At 40.4% G+C, this 15,458-nt stretch overlaps 1 protein-coding gene across 25 annotated transcripts in view; it reads left to right on the top strand.

Moving 5' to 3' along the window:
* Positions 1–1,445: 1,445 nt before the first annotated feature.
* The window catches only part of LOC311445203 (uncharacterized protein), a 259,968-nt gene continuing 245,955 nt past the window's right edge, over positions 1,446–15,458 (top strand). For 8 of the 25 annotated variants that reach the window (XR_014698276.1, XR_014698277.1, XR_014698281.1 and 5 more), the window contains exons 1-3: positions 1,500–1,792; positions 4,562–4,668; positions 10,552–10,649. The gene's annotated coding sequence lies outside the window, so the exon portion shown is untranslated. Of the gene's footprint in view, positions 1,793–4,561; positions 4,673–10,551; positions 10,650–11,575; positions 11,730–15,458 lie in introns of those variants that run through there. The other 17 variants (XR_014698283.1, XR_014698293.1, XR_014698295.1 and 14 more) reach the window with 14 other exon arrangements.

Raw genomic sequence — 15,458 nt, 5'->3', positions numbered from 1 at the left:
TGAGAGTAGATTTAGATGAGACATTAGGAAGAAATTATTTACTATGAGGGTGGTGAGGCACTAGAACAGGCTACCCAGAGAAGCTGTGGGTGCCCCTTCCTTGGCAGCATTCAAGGCCTAGTTGGATGGGGCTTTTGGCAACCTGGTATAGTGGAAGGTATCCCTGCCCATGGCAGCAGGTTGGACGAGATGATCTTTAAAGTTCCTTCCAACTCACACCAATCTATGATTCTATGAAATATTCAGAAAGTTAGCATTGCATCTAAAGGGCCTAAATTCTCCTTCTCTGTTCACTACAGCGGGAAATTCTTTATTTAAAACAGTAAACTTCCTGTTAAGTGTATGTAAGTGGCTGAATTACTAGCAGGTCAGGTAGAACAAAAAAAATACATATATTTTCTCCCAGACAAGTCTTATTTCATACCCACTTGACTTTTGGACTCCCTCCTAAAGGAAATGTATGGTATTGAAACTTTCTTTTGTTGCATGCTTGGTATTACTGTGGGATAGAAACAACTGGCCCAAAGCTAATTTTAAGGAAGCATAAGCATATGCTGTTGTTCATTTTCAAATATATCTTCTTTTCTTTGGAGTTGTAATGATTCACATTGTGCTTTCCCCACCACCAATAAACAGCTTGGTAATGCCAGTCCCTTAACTCATTCAATGCCAATGTTTATAAGGCCGAACAGGCAAAAATTCCCTTTTAGTCTCTTCTTCTAAAGGATTTCCTCCTTCCTTTCCCCTCATGTTAAGATAGAGGAAAACATCAGAGGATTAGGCAAGCTATTTTCTTCAGGAGAAAATGTTAAATTTGTGTTAAATTTCTTAGCCAGTTCAAATAGCCCTGCAGTTGAGTAGAAAAGAAACCATCAGCAAAATAAAGTTTCTGAAAAGTAGCAAAGAACTAACCCAATTTCTGTTGCAACTCAGTGACATCTCTGGGAAATCTGCAAATGGGACATTAGCTTCCTACAAGTTAGTTTGCCATATGTATCAGCATAAAGTACTAGATATTTTTATTAAAATACTTGGAGGTACTTGCTCTAAAGCATTATCTGGTGCATTATCATCTGGCTTAGATTCTGGCCTGGTAGAGAACAAAGCCAAAATGAAGGGATACAGAAGTTTGTGCTGTGCCTGAAGTTCTGCCTTGTAACTTCAGGTGGGAGCAGATAGAGCCTCTCAGGAGCACACAAACTACTGATTCCCATGAAAGGTGAGGTTTTCAGGAGTTTATCCTAAATGTTTCTGTAAATGTCATCGTTAGGCAGCTCTTTGGTCATTGTATTAATGGTTGGGGGTCTTATTGTGAAGCCTGGGACCTCTTATGCCTTTCTGTGCATCTCACTATGATTTTCAAAGCAATATATTCAAAAACTGTGTTACTACACCCACATCCCTCTCCCTCCTCTCCCCATCAAGCTTTTTGTGAAAACGACAAGGCCTCAATCGAATTTGAGTCTTCCAAAGAAAATGCTAGAAGCCCCAGCTGAAGGGGATGAGACACAGAGGGCTGCAGGTGGGGGAGGCCGGACCTGGGCCCTGTCAGGGGGCTCTGGGGGCAGCTGTGGGCAGTTCAGGTGAAGAAGCTCTGCAGGAGGCTGGGCTTGAGGGCACAGAAATAGTCAGCCCAGAGAAGCTGAAGCTTGTTTTTCAGCAGCCATGGAAAAGATGTAAAAGAAGGTGCCTGTACCCTGCTGCCTAACTTGCTGTGGTTTTGGAGGGGTTGGTCTACTGCTGAGCTATGGGAGCTGCAATGCACACGTATTGAGCAGTGGGAGCTTTATCTGTAAGTGATTCTAGAAGCATTTGAAAGGGCTGAGGATTTAATAGAGAGCCACAGTGAGACTAAAATTAGTAGGGAGCTATAACAGAATGATAATGTAATTGTTATTTGTTTCTTTTTTCTGGGCCTGAGGGGAGGGAAAAAAACATTCCTCAGGAAAATGGGTGGAGTTTGAACACAGTAGGGTCTTGTGAACTAAGATGGCTGAGGCCGTGTGAGGGGGGGGGACTAGGGCAAATGGAGGTTAGTTTTGTGTTCAAAAGTACATAACTTAGAACATAGACCTAGGATCCTAGTATTTTAGGGCATTTAACACTATTTTGCAAAGGAGAACTACTACTCCTGGTCATGGGTTGGATGTTAGATTGTGTGTGAAGCTGAATTTTATATCATTCTTCATAAGGCTCCAGTAGCTTTTTCTGAGTAGCCTTCTGCTCTTTCCTCTAGGAAAGCAGAAGCTTTTTTCTTTTTTTTTTTTTCTTTTTTTTTTCTTTTTTTTTTTTTTCTTCTCTCCCTGAAGGACTGTATTATTTGTGTGTTGTAATTTGACTTACTGAAAGCAAGGGTGGAAAACTCCATGGTATGTAGAGGAAAACCTGAAGTTAACAGGAGTGAAGTGAATAAGATGGCCTTGTGTGCTGCGGCCTGTGTGGAGACGAGCATGCTTCATTTCAGAGTGTTATTGCAACAGCCAAAAGGTTTTTATGCATGGTTAAACTTCCAGATCTCATGGTGTGGATAAAGTATGAGACACTAAGATGTTTGTAACAACATGAGTGGAAATAAGGCTCCAGTTATGAGGACTGTGCTAAATCTCACAGTTAAGTGGTGCAGTATTACAGCTAGAGGAAAAAATGCTGTATTAGACCAGCTTCTTAATGGAATAAGGATCATAGCCCAGATAAAATATGTGAATCTATTTCGATCATGCTCAGATTGAGAACTATGTTACTCAGTGGACAGTCATAGTGCTAGATCATAGTCACACATACTTGAAGTCGCATAAGTAAAAAAAAAAAAATAGTTTTCTTTCAGTTTCATGTTTTTTTTTTTTGTTTTGTTTGTTTGTTTTTCCTCCCGCACTTGGGCTGTAGTAGTAATGAAAGTAATGGGAGCAGCTAGAGAATAGCCTCTTGCTCATGAGCTGCTGAAAGCACCTTCCCTGATCCTCCAGGCAGCCTCCTTTCTTGGAAGCACTAGCTCCTGAGACAACAGCAAAGTGAAGTTGCTATCTTATATAAACTAAATGGATCAGGTGCATTTGCCATTTTCGTCGCTATTTCAACCTTTATCTCACTGCTTGTATAGATGTCAGACAACTGTTCACAATACAACTGTTCTCAATCTGTGAGGTGGATATTCAGGTATGTCTAGGGCAGGTACAGGGACTAATCGTGTGTGTAACAGTGATAAGTGCTCAGTTTAACTATGGACAGAATGTGAGACTTTACCAGGACCGAAGGAAAAAAGCTATAAAGAAGTTTTTATGCATGCTGACTTGTATGGTAACCAGAAATTTGCTGGTTCATGTGCGTTAAGAGCAGCCAAAGATGCTGTTATGTGTTTTAAACTCCCCCTGGATATGGGATGATATTCAGCGTACTTGTTCTGCCTAACTTAGCATAGTCAGTAGAGGGGGAAAAAAGAGGCTACCCTGGAGGTCATGAGCATGGCATGTGTGCTCTGGGCTTCAAGAAAAAGCCTGTTTGTCTCAGTTGGCTACTCCTGCAGTTTCCTTCGTATCAGCTACCTTTATGTGCTGAAGTTAATTTCTACCTTGATGACAAAAAGGCTAATGTAATCCATGTATAAATGCTATGAAATGCTAAGCAGGCATGAAAAGACAGTTCAGCCTCTGCAGTTGGCACAGCTATAATTGCTATTGGAATATTATGTAGTGTTTGCAGTTCTAGAGGGAGGCCAAAAGCTGCAGGGTTCAGAGGAGCTTATTTTTCCCCACCCTTAATGTAAAGTATAGAAAACATCTCCCAAGGTCAAGAAGCCTGCTTTATTAGCATATCAAACCAAAGCTCTGAAGAAGAATATGATTGGTTTATAAATACATGCATACCATTCAGTAATTTGATAGAGGATTAATCAGTCAATCCAGCAGACAAAATACAACAAACATTAATCTTGTAGTGGAAGAAGAACCAACTTGCCCAAAGTTAAGAATACATACTTAATCGTTTATGTAAATTAATTGCTCTTGGAGCAACTTACCTTGGGTGATAATTATGTAATTGAAATATCTTTCAATCTACTTGGGATGTTTTTCAGGAGTGTATTCTGTATTTCAAGTAATGATATTATACATAGGTAAGGAATTTACATAAGGAGATCTCATTGCCTCTGATATGAGGGACATTAGGCTAAAGGATTATAAAGGTTCTTCTGGCTTATTTAAAAAAAAGCAACAAATTTCCTCCTAGGGCTACAAAAATATGTATTACACAAAGTAGGAAAATTCTCCCTTCTTAAAGGTGAAGCAAAGCTCCTAATGCTTTGCTTGATTGATTAGCCAGCACCAAAGGACTGCCTGAATGAGGGAGGAGAGGAAGTATATTTTTGAACTAACAAATCTCTACTTTTAAATCCCTTAGTTCAGAAATTTATCTATAATTAGAAAAAAGACATCCATATGGTGACTTTTCTAGTCCCAGATGGGTAGCTGTCATTTTGCACATGATCTTTGCTTCTCTTTTGAAGTAGAAATGAGTAATCTTGGAAATATTAATCTGACTTCAACTATATTTATCCTTCTATCAACAGTGATGACACACTTTGATTTCTTTCTTGGCGTTTGCAGTATGTGCTGTGGTGCAGAGGATTCCAGTTGCCATAATTTTCAGTGGAAAGAATAATTATCACAGGGAACTGTAAGTAAGTTATTATGGACTATTTGTATTTTTAATTAGCAAAACCAAAATTTTCAAGAGTGGCGACACAAGAATATGCCAAATTTGAATCTCTGCTAAAGGGGTGGTAGAAAGTGTTTCGTAAGTGCTCAGGCTTGGCTCCCCTCTCTGGCAGTGTACTACCTGGCACAGGAACAGCTGTACACCTGCTCCTGCCTGGCAGGCTGCCACGGGGAATAGTTACGTGGAGCAAACAAAAAGTAAAAATGATTCACCATGCCAGGAAAGATGTTTTGGTATTGGACTTTTTTTGATCTTAACTACTAGAGTATTAAGCTTTAGCACAGTTCTTTCTGCCCTTGTCAATATAGTTTTTGTGATGACATGACTACAGGCGTCTTATGTGGTTAGGCTTCCTTTTTTGCTGTTGTTGTATGTGGTGATGGGAGTTATTGTGTGTATACAGGGCAGGTATTCTCTAGTGGGCATTATGACTCTGTGTAACTTTCCCTCTCTCCTTCGTGAAAAATAATTTTGGTTGCTTCTGCTTAAATATCCACATAGGCTAGCAATCTCTAAATGGTACAAAAACTTGACATTCCTCTTCGTAAACATTCTTCTTAAAATGCAATCTTATTTTGGAGGGGAAAAAAAAATGATACACTACAGTTGTTACCACAGGCAGTGTCAGAGGCAAGAGGCCAGATCCAATCAAAAGAAGTAAATGGAATTACCCTGAATTTACTCCTGTATAAGTGGGAGCTTGTTTCAAGCCCCAAGCTACATGAAAATGATTGCTGTTCTTTTCGCTAGCATTGCCCATATGAAAACTGACATAAATACAACCTAGAGTGAACTTATTTAGCAAGTCATAGGGTACACTTTTTCACCATGATTGAATAGCCTTAAGAATGCAAGTTTCAGATTCATGAAGGAGCAGAGGTGCCTGAATTCTATTAAGATCAATAGGAATTAAATGCCTAAGTGATGTAGGCCTATGTCTTGGAAAACCCTCAAGCATTTTTTTTTTTTTTATCAACGCAGTGATCTTTCATCACTCTCCTTGTGATTAAATTTGACTTTTTTTCTTTAACAACTATGAAACACCTGAGGAGAATAAATTTTATAAGTTTACTTCTTTAGGTTGACTTATTGGAAGAAATCAAGGTTTTAGCATTGCTGGCTTCATAGTAGGGGAATTTTAGCATAACTGTAAAGTTTGCAAGCAAATGAAGAGGTAATATTGAATATTGACTTTGCCATGACGAAGGCTGGGGAGGACTGCAATCCACAGTGAGGAGAGACCCTATGTGGACACTTGCATGGAGTTGGAGAATACAGTTGCCTATGTGGCTGTATTATGACTTCAGAAGGAACTTAATACTTCATATCTTGGTGTCAAGTCCCCCTCCCCACACACACACACACCCGCAGCTGTAGCAGATACCAAAAGAAGAGGTTCTATTCCTCTATTGATCTAATTCTTAAAACTTTCTCTGGGATTTAAACTGACAAAGTTGTTTTTTTCTTTTACTTTAGATGTTCTTTTAACAACATTGCTGTACAAAAAAAGATAGAAGGTTCAGAGAACGTCCTTGGAAATAAGCACACGTGGGTTAGAGCAGTAAGAAAACAGTAGGAAGGCACCACTGCTGTGATTTACTGGCTTGTTCTAAAGGAAGATGGAAAATGTGTGCATCACATGATTAAGTAGCTTGCTTATTTTGCTGCGTGTCACTTTAAAGCTGTCAATATTAGTTATCAAAAACAAGCTGCACGTTTTACAGATATGAGACTTAATAATCACCTAGCACTTACTCTTTGGTAATTCTAAGATTGAATTTTACCTTTAAATGCTTGACTAAGTATGTAAGTTTAATAAAATACTGTATATATGCTTCGGGTATGCATTGAAGATTTAAATATTGTGGCAGAAACAAGCTCTGATGGCTATAGGAATATTTGTTGTGTACCTCTCATCCTAATGGTACCCTGATACTTCATCAGTAAACCAAGCCACTGTAACTAAGGTTGACTGCGTGGCAACAGCACTGTTCAAATCTTGAATTCTCAGAAGACTATGGGAAACACTGTAAATTCAACTAAATAGAAAATTGTGGTTAATTGGAGGGAACGATAATTACTCAAATGATGGGTGCACAATAAAAATATTGGATTTAGGCAGGCTCTAAAAAGATATGCAAGTGGGGCAGGCAGATTTCTGCCCTTGTACAGGGGGACATTTTTAACTTAAAACAGGCAAAGTGAATCTCGGCAAGTTAAGACTTGGTAACTGCAAAATTTTCATGTTTGACTTGAATTTGAGAGTTGTGGGTTCTTTCAACTGACTCTTCTTCACTCAGAGCCTAAGAAGTGCCAACATAGAAAAGTTTCCTAGGTTACAGCTCTCTTTCCATTTGCAGTTTCTGCTGGAGACTTGCTACCACACTAAATTGGCAGGCATCTTGCAAAAAAAATACACAAGGTAACAAAGAACACCAAATCACACATGGTGTGCTGTAAAACAATATTTTCCTCCTTGTAGAACAACCATACAGACCATGTCCAAATCTTTCTGTTGGTCAAAATGGTTCAAAACAAGGACATTCTGCTGTTATACTTCAAAGTTCTCCTCGTAACTGATCAATGCTCAATAAGGGTATTAAACCACCCATCACCCCATGTTCTTTTCATTAAATATAACTGCTTAGCATCTTGATCTAAGGCTCCTAACACACAGTTTCCAGATCAGAAGTCTAGCAGAAAAAACTATTAAAAAAAAACAAACAAAAAAAAACCACACACACACAATCTGCATACACACGTGGATTGTGTTTTATATTGTTGGTTTTATTCACGTTGAATGATTTAGTCCTTAAAAATTACTTATTGTCACCTAATTATATTTATCTTGACTTCTCTTGGAACGTAAATACAATTGAAGAAGCAAAAGGCAGGAGTTGTAACAGTGGGAATGATTGTCAGTCTACAGAGAGTTTTGGGACAACCACAGCTGAATTTTGTTGTTACCCACAATAAAATACGACGTATTGCTAACTGGTAAAACCTAGTCTTCTGCCATGTGTAATGTGTTTGGTGCAATTTTGCCAGATGTTTAAAAAAAATAAATTACTGTGATTAATTTTAAGCAAAGGACCAAACAGACCAATGGAAATAGTTAGGAATCTCTTATGAACGGAAGAGTTTGTGCAAAAACAACTGGTAGGCTCTCAGTGAATGAAGCTCTATTCCAGTGTGTTTGTTTTTTTATTAGTCTAGGAAAGAGTTGTAAACAGTTTGCAATATAATCACCGTAGTAAAAGGAACTGTCCTATCAGCATGTGTGCAGGTATGGCACTTTCTAGAGAGGTTTAGGGATCTGATCCCTATTCTGTTCCTGTTCTGACCTAGTTCACTTAATTGCGTGCTGTTTGTCAGTTCTGTGAAAATTTTAGAACTGTATGATCAGAGAGGAGACTGAACCTTCTATTCTTTTTTGCTACTGTTAATGGGAGTATGCATGGGTAATCTAATGTATAGCAACAACTAGAATGCCTTCTCCAACCTTTGAATTCTTATCCTTCCGTGACACTAGCTTTAACATACGATCATATGATATGCTATGTAAATACCAAATCTTTAGTAGGTATAAAGTCTCTACTTCTCATATACATGTATGGAAAAGACGGATGAAATCTGTGCAAAGAAGAGTTGTTTAGAATGGAACAGAAGGGAGCTATGGGAAGCATTGCCCTGTGGTACTGCACAGGCTGCTGCTTCACAAGGCTTTGAGCAAATTAGAAACTATGTGATTGAGAATAACTTCAGAAATTTGAGAGGAAAGGTGCAATTAATGTCAGTTAGTAACAAAGTAATTATTCAAAGACTAAAGTTCAATTATTTTATTGTGCCTAATATGTTTCTAACACATTTGTCACCCATCTGCGTTCTGAGGCTATGTCGTTACTGAATTTATTATTGGCCCAGTGTCCATCCACGTGTTTCTCTGTGCTTCAGAATCACTTAAACACAATGAAGGCAAATGCTTAGAGACAAGTTTTAATAGTATTGAAGTAACATTTCCTTCTGGGCCTTGGCCATACTGTTTTAGCTAGATTCATGTCCCTTTAGGTGGGTTCTGGAGCCCTTATTTGACCAAACATATAGGTGGGAGACTAGTTATATGTAAATCTGTTTGAGACTTGCCTGCTCTTTAGGAAGGTTGCAAGTTAAAATGCTCAAATACCTCTGAAAAATCCTTTGCTGAATTTTGTGTATCCTTAGGTAGCTGTGAGAGACTTATTTCTTATAATGTGTCTCTGGTTGTTCTTCTGTTATGTTACATCCCCTCTTCACATTTAGGTGAGGTGGAATGATAAGAAATTACCAGTGAGGGATCAAACAATAGAAGTGATGCTGCTTCTGGGCACCAGGAGGACTCTAATAATGATGATGTCCCATGTTGTTGCAGTCTCTCCATATGGGAATTTTTCTATCCAAACTGTGTTGTGATTCTATTTCCAGTGTCCATTTCTCAGTTACTTGAAAACCATCTGCATTCCTAAGGGAAACATCTTATTTGAGCACTTCAAAGTTATGCACAGAATTTACTGCTCTATGAAAATGATGAGTTATTTGCTCCTCTCAAAAAAGGGAGTCCTGGGACTGCAGGTGATTAGAATGTTGCAGGGCTGCTTTATCAGCTATGTTATAGCCTGAGTTATTGCCTTCAGCTGTTCTTTATCTGGTGTTTACAAATACATCTTTGCATCAGTGTCTTCTGCTGCCTTTTTATCTTCTTTTTATTACTATGTCAGTAAAAGCTGATTTTGTCACTCTCCTCTGGTTACCTATTTTCTGCCTCTGTTGACTGGCTAGTTGTTACACTATTTCTGTGTTATTGGAAAGCAGCTTTCTTTTTATTCTCTTCCAGCTCCTGAAAGCTGTGATTGCAAAATCGCACCAAGCAATTCTATTGGGTTTTATTTATCTCCCTCTGCTACTATTTGCATTTTACTGAAAGTCATTTCTGATTTTTTCCTTTTTTTTTTTTTTTTTGTAAACGTAATTAGCTCCTGTGAATAGGAAACTGTTTTTCTTGATTGCTTTTTAGTGAAGTACTTTTTTTTTTTTTTTCCACCCTTGAGACAAAATTGTAAACAGGACTGTTTTGGAAGGTATTTTTCCTTGCCTTTGGATTTTGAGAGAGGAGACTAACATCTGTTAACAAGTAATGTTTAACTGAAGACTTGAAACAGTTGTCCAGATCCTAGGTAGTATAAACTGTTAGCCTTTGAAATCTGTAAATCTCTGCACTGATTGAAAATCTTCCCTATTAAAAAAAAATAATAATAAAAAAATTTAAAAGCGATGTGCCAGATTCAATCATTGACTTATCCTGACAGGAGTTCCTGAATGTCTTTCTGCTCAGTTAATTAGCTCATTCTCTGATAAGAATTATTTGGAAGGTACCTCATGGGCACAGTGTGATGAAACAGTATTGAAGGATGCAGGAGTGTATTCAGTGATCCTGTCATATCTAGATGTTAATCTGACACTGATTGTCTATATGTTCCGTATGTTCCTTTTCAGTGAAAACCCCAAAGATACTCCATCATCTAAATTACATTTCCCAATCTTGCCTAATATGTAAGTCTTTAATTCACTATTCTCTCTATCCATTAGTAACTTAGGACTCTTGTGTCAGGTGTGTCCTTTGAAGGAATGTACACGTCTGGCATGGACTCATTCTGCACTTAGAAAGCAGAAGGGTAGTTCTTTGCATTTCCATTTAGTTTGATATGACATGTTGAGTATCCTCTGGGATACTTTTCTATTGATTTTTGTAAATTATGTTACCATAATATAACCTGTTCAATCTATTTACTCTTCTGTTATCACTAGGACTTTGTACTTCCTGACTGTAAGGTTCTTACAAAAAGAAGCCCATAGGAAGCAGTGGCATTGGAAACAATGAATAATAACCCCAAATGAATTCTCAGGTAAATGAATTTTAATTTCTTTTAAACTGAGTTCAGAGGATGATTTATTTATTTATTTATCTTTAAAGCCTGTAACTAGAAGAATCTGCATGTTTAACTTGTTATTTTGCAGGGACTTTATTTGTTTTACATTTGAAAACAGCTTGTGAATTTTTATGCAGTCTGTTTTTTATAACCATCCAAAGGTACCTTGTGATGATTCAACTGTTAATAATATCTGTAGATTGGAGCTACTAAGGTGTTTTTTGTTTTGTCTGTTTGTTTTGTACTGAATATTCAATATCTCAGCACAGGAAATGGCCAAATCTCATGTTTCAAGCTAGCTGGCTGATACATGTTTTTAGTCAGTCTTCACTGAAAGCTTGAGCAAGCTTTCCTGTCCTCTCATGTCAGGAGACTAAATGTATTAAATATCTCTTAAAGTTGTGCACTTATATTAAGATATGATAAACTTGTTTATTTAAGAAACTTAAAATATTTTCTGAGTGAAGTGTTTGGCTTCAGTGATTCAGAGTCTTGAAGAATTTAAAAATGTTTTCAGGTGTTCAGACTATTAAGGTATTCAAAGCAACTGTTATTAGTACATAGTTTCTGGCATGTGTTAGGGGCAAGTATGCTTAAAACACTTTTTTTTTTTTTTTCCCCGCTTTATTTTCTGTATAGGAATTAGTTGAGGTGAATTATTCTGAATATGTTTATCTACCTTAATCCTAGTGATCAGGCATAGCTGCAGTATTTAAAAAAAAAAAAAAAAAGTTAAGAACATTGCAAGGACCTCTTTGAAAATATATGGAAATGACAAACTGCATTAGGATTGCGTATGTGTTCTTTAAAGCTTCACTGAAATTCTAATCCTTGTTACTTCGCGTCTAAACAATGAAAGTAGTAGTATGGGTCTTGATTGTAAATGTTATTTATTTCTGTAGGATTTACCATCGTTATTCTATCCAAAGTATTTGTTATGGGTTTCTTTAAAGAAGTTTAGAAGACATCATTGGACACAGCTATAGAACTGACCATAGTGTGCTATTTTAAAGTAGCTGAGGTGACTACATTTAACTAGGAATACCACAGTATTACTCTCCTCGTTTGCAAGCAGTGATGCTTCATTGCTGTGCCCTTGGAAATATCATCAAATTAAAATTCATAAGTAGCCTAATGTTTGTCACTGTATGAATTTACATCAACTCTACCTTGGTTAAATTTGTTATTGAAGAAAAATTAGTGAATTATTCTGTGTTTACTAGTCCCAGGCATCCTGAGGTACAGCACAGTGCTACACAGAACACTTCGTGCTGACTCCCTGCCATACCTCCTGCTGGTGGGGCAGAACAAATACCTGCAGAAGTGGGCTTAATTTAGCATGTGCTAGGGCATCAATATTTTTGCAGCAAAGGTAGAGATTTTCCTATTTGTCAGCCTTGACTCTTTTTGTCATCACAGGTCCCATGAAATGATAGAGTTTGCCAATGAACCAATACCAAAACAATTTTGATTCTGTCCTCCAGAGTGTCTGTGAACTCTTTTAGATTATTGATATTAATTATCTACAGTTTTATAAATTCATTATGACTAGAAATATCCAGACTGTTAACATTAGATTAACTGTCTGTTAAGGACAGACTTGTGCAAAAACTTCTTTGAAATGACATCATAGTCTGACAGCAAAATATTGGTAACAATTCTGAATGTTTTGTATCCTTGGCTTTGCAGCTGAAGCATGGTAGGTTTGCAGGTCTCATATGTTAAATCCTGGTGGGTAAGCCAAAACGCCAGTGTTTCACAGATGAATATAGAATCATAGAATCATAGAATATCCTGAGTTGGAAGGGACCCTTAAGGATCATCAAGTCCAACTCTCGACACCGCACAGGTCTACCCAAAAGTTCAGACCATGTGCCTAAGTTCACAGTCCAATCTCTTCTTAAATTCAGACAGGCTCGGTGCAGTGACCACTTCCCTGGGGAGCCTGTTCCAGTGTGCAACCACCCTCTCTGTGAAGAACCCCCTCCTGACGTCCAGCCTAAATTTCCCCTGCCTCAGCTTAACCCCGTTCCCGCGGGTCCTGTCACTAGTGTTAATGGAGAAAAGGTCTCCTGCCTCTTGACACCCCCTTACGAGGAAGTTGTAGACTGCGATGAGGTCTCCCCTCAGCCTCCTCTTCTCCAGGCTGAACAGGCCCAGTGACCTCAGCCGTTCCTCGTACGTCTTCCCCTCAAGGCCTTTCACCATCTTCGTAGCCCTCCTCTGGACACTTTCCAACAGTTTCATGTCCTTTTTATACTGTGGTGCCCAGAACTGCACACAGTACTCGAGGTGAGGCCGCACCAGCGCAGAGTAGAGCGGGACAATCACCTCCCTTGACCTACTAGCGATGCCGTGCTTGATGCACCCCAGGACACGATTGGCCCTCCTGGCTGCCAGGGCACACTGCTGGCTCATATTCAACTTGCTGTCTATCACGACCCCCAGATCCCTCTCTTCTAGGCTGCTCTCCAGCGTCTCATCGCCCAGTCTGTACGTGCAGCCAGGGTTTCCCCGTCCCAGGTGCAGGACCCGGCACTTGCTCTTATTGAACTTCATGCGGTTGGTGATCGCCCAGCTCTCCAACCTGTCCAGATCCCTCTGCAAGGCCTTTACGCCCTCACTTGAGTCCACAACTCCTCCAAGTTTGGTGTCATCAGCAAACTTGCTCAAAATACCCTCTATTCCTACATCCAGATCATTTATAAAAATATTGAAAAGTACCGGCCCTAAAATGGAGCCTTGAGGGACCCCACTGGTGACCGCCCGCCAGCCTGACGCAGCTCCATTTACCATAACCCTTTGGGCCCTGCCCGTTAGCCAATTGCTCACCCATCGTATGATGTTTTTATTTAGCTCTATGGTGGACATTTTGTCCAGTAGGATCCTATGGGAAACCGTGTCAAAAGCCTTGCTGAAGTCCAAAAAAATCACATCAGCTGGTTTCCCTTGGTCCACCATACGGGTGATCTTATCATAAAAGGAAATCAGGTTAGTTAGGCAGGACCTACCCTTCACAAACCCATGCTGGCTGGGACCAATAACTGCTTTGTCCCCCAGGTGCGCCTCAATGAGTCCAAGAACCAACTTCTCCATGATTTTACCAGGCACTGACGTGAGACTGACAGGCCTGTAATTGCTAGGGTCTTCTTTCTGACCCTTCTTGAAAATTGGCACAACATTTGCCAGCTTCCAGTCTACCGGGACCTCTCCAAATTCCCAGGATCGTTGAAAAATAATTGATAGAGGTTCCGCAATGACATCCGCCAGCTCTTTCAGCACCCGGGGATGAATCCCATCCGGACCCATGGACTTGTAGGGATCCAGGTGGAGTAGCAAATCCCGCACACGTTCAGGGTCAGTTGGGAGTTTGTCATCCCCACCGTCCCGGTCCTCCAGCTCAGGGCACCCTGGGTCCCGACGCCCATCATCGGCATTGAAGACAGAGGCAAAGAAGGCGTTAAGCGTCTCTGCTTTGCCTACGTCATCGTCTGTGAGGAGACCTTCCCTATCAAGGAGCGGCCCTATGTTTTCTTTAGTTCTCCTTTTTCCATTTACATATCTAAAAAAACCCTTTTTATTTTCTCTCACAGACACAGCCAGCTTCAACTCTAGCTGTGCTTTGGCCACTCGAACTTTCTCCCTACAAACACGAACAGCATCCCTGTATTCTTTCCATGACGCCTGGCCCTCCTTCCAGTAGCGAAACACTCTCTGTTTCCGCCTAATCTCCATTAGAATGTTCCTGGTCAGCCACGCCGGCCTCCTGCCCCGCCTGCCTGACTTGCGATATTTTGGAATTGCCTTATCTTGTGCTTCTAGGAGGCATCGCTTAAAGAGTGACCAGCACTGGTGGACATCGAGGCCTTCAAGAGCAGTTTCCCAGGGGACCTTACTGACTAGTTCCCTGAGCAGCCTGAAGTCCGCTTTCCCCATATCTAGGGATGAGGTTTTGGTGGCACTTTTCCTTCTGTCACCATAAATTTTGAACTCAACCACTTCATGGTCGCTATGACCGAGGCGGCCACCAATCACCACATCTCCCACCAGACCCTCTCTGTTTTCTAGCAACAGGTCTAGGAGGGCACCTTTCCTAGTTGGCTCCGTTAGCACCTGTACCAAGAAGTTATCATCTAGGTGCTTCATGAACCTCCTGGACTTGCTCGTGTCAGCCGTGTGGCACTCCCAGTTAACGTCCGGCAAGTTGAAGTCCCCCATAAGGACAAGGGGAGTTAATCTCGAGGCCTCTCTTAGTTCTGTAAAGAATAATTTATCGGCGCTATCGTCCTGGCCAGGCGGTCTGTAATAGACTCCCACAACGACATCCCCTTTATTCGTTCGTCCCTTGATCCTTACCCAGAGGCTCTCAACTTTGCCATCGCCGACCTGAAGTTCCACACAGTCCAGCCCCTGCTTCACATACATCGCCACCCCACCACCTCGCCTACCCTGCCTGTCCCTCCTGAAGAGCCTGTAACCATCTATCGCAACACCCCAGTCACAGGACTCATCCCACCAGGTTTCGCTTATGCCGATGATGTCATAGTTGCGGGACTGGGCCAGGACTTCTAGCTCATCTATTTTATTCCTCATACTGCGTGCGTTTGTGTAAAAGCACTTCAGGTGCGTCTCCTTACACTCAGCACCTTGTGGATCTGACCAAAGGACCCCACTGGCACACAGCCCCTCTGATTCTAGCATACCATCCCTTAGGTCTTCACTGGCTCGCCTGGTTTTAGCCCCTTCCCCCTTCGACTCTAGTTTAAAGCCCTATCTATCAGCCCT

The sequence above is a fragment of the Aythya ferina genome (assembly GCF_964211825.1).
Source record: "Aythya ferina genome assembly, chromosome: 15".
Classification (NCBI taxonomy): Eukaryota; Metazoa; Chordata; class Aves; order Anseriformes; family Anatidae; genus Aythya; species Aythya ferina.
This window is presented reverse-complemented; position numbering and strand designations above follow the sequence as displayed.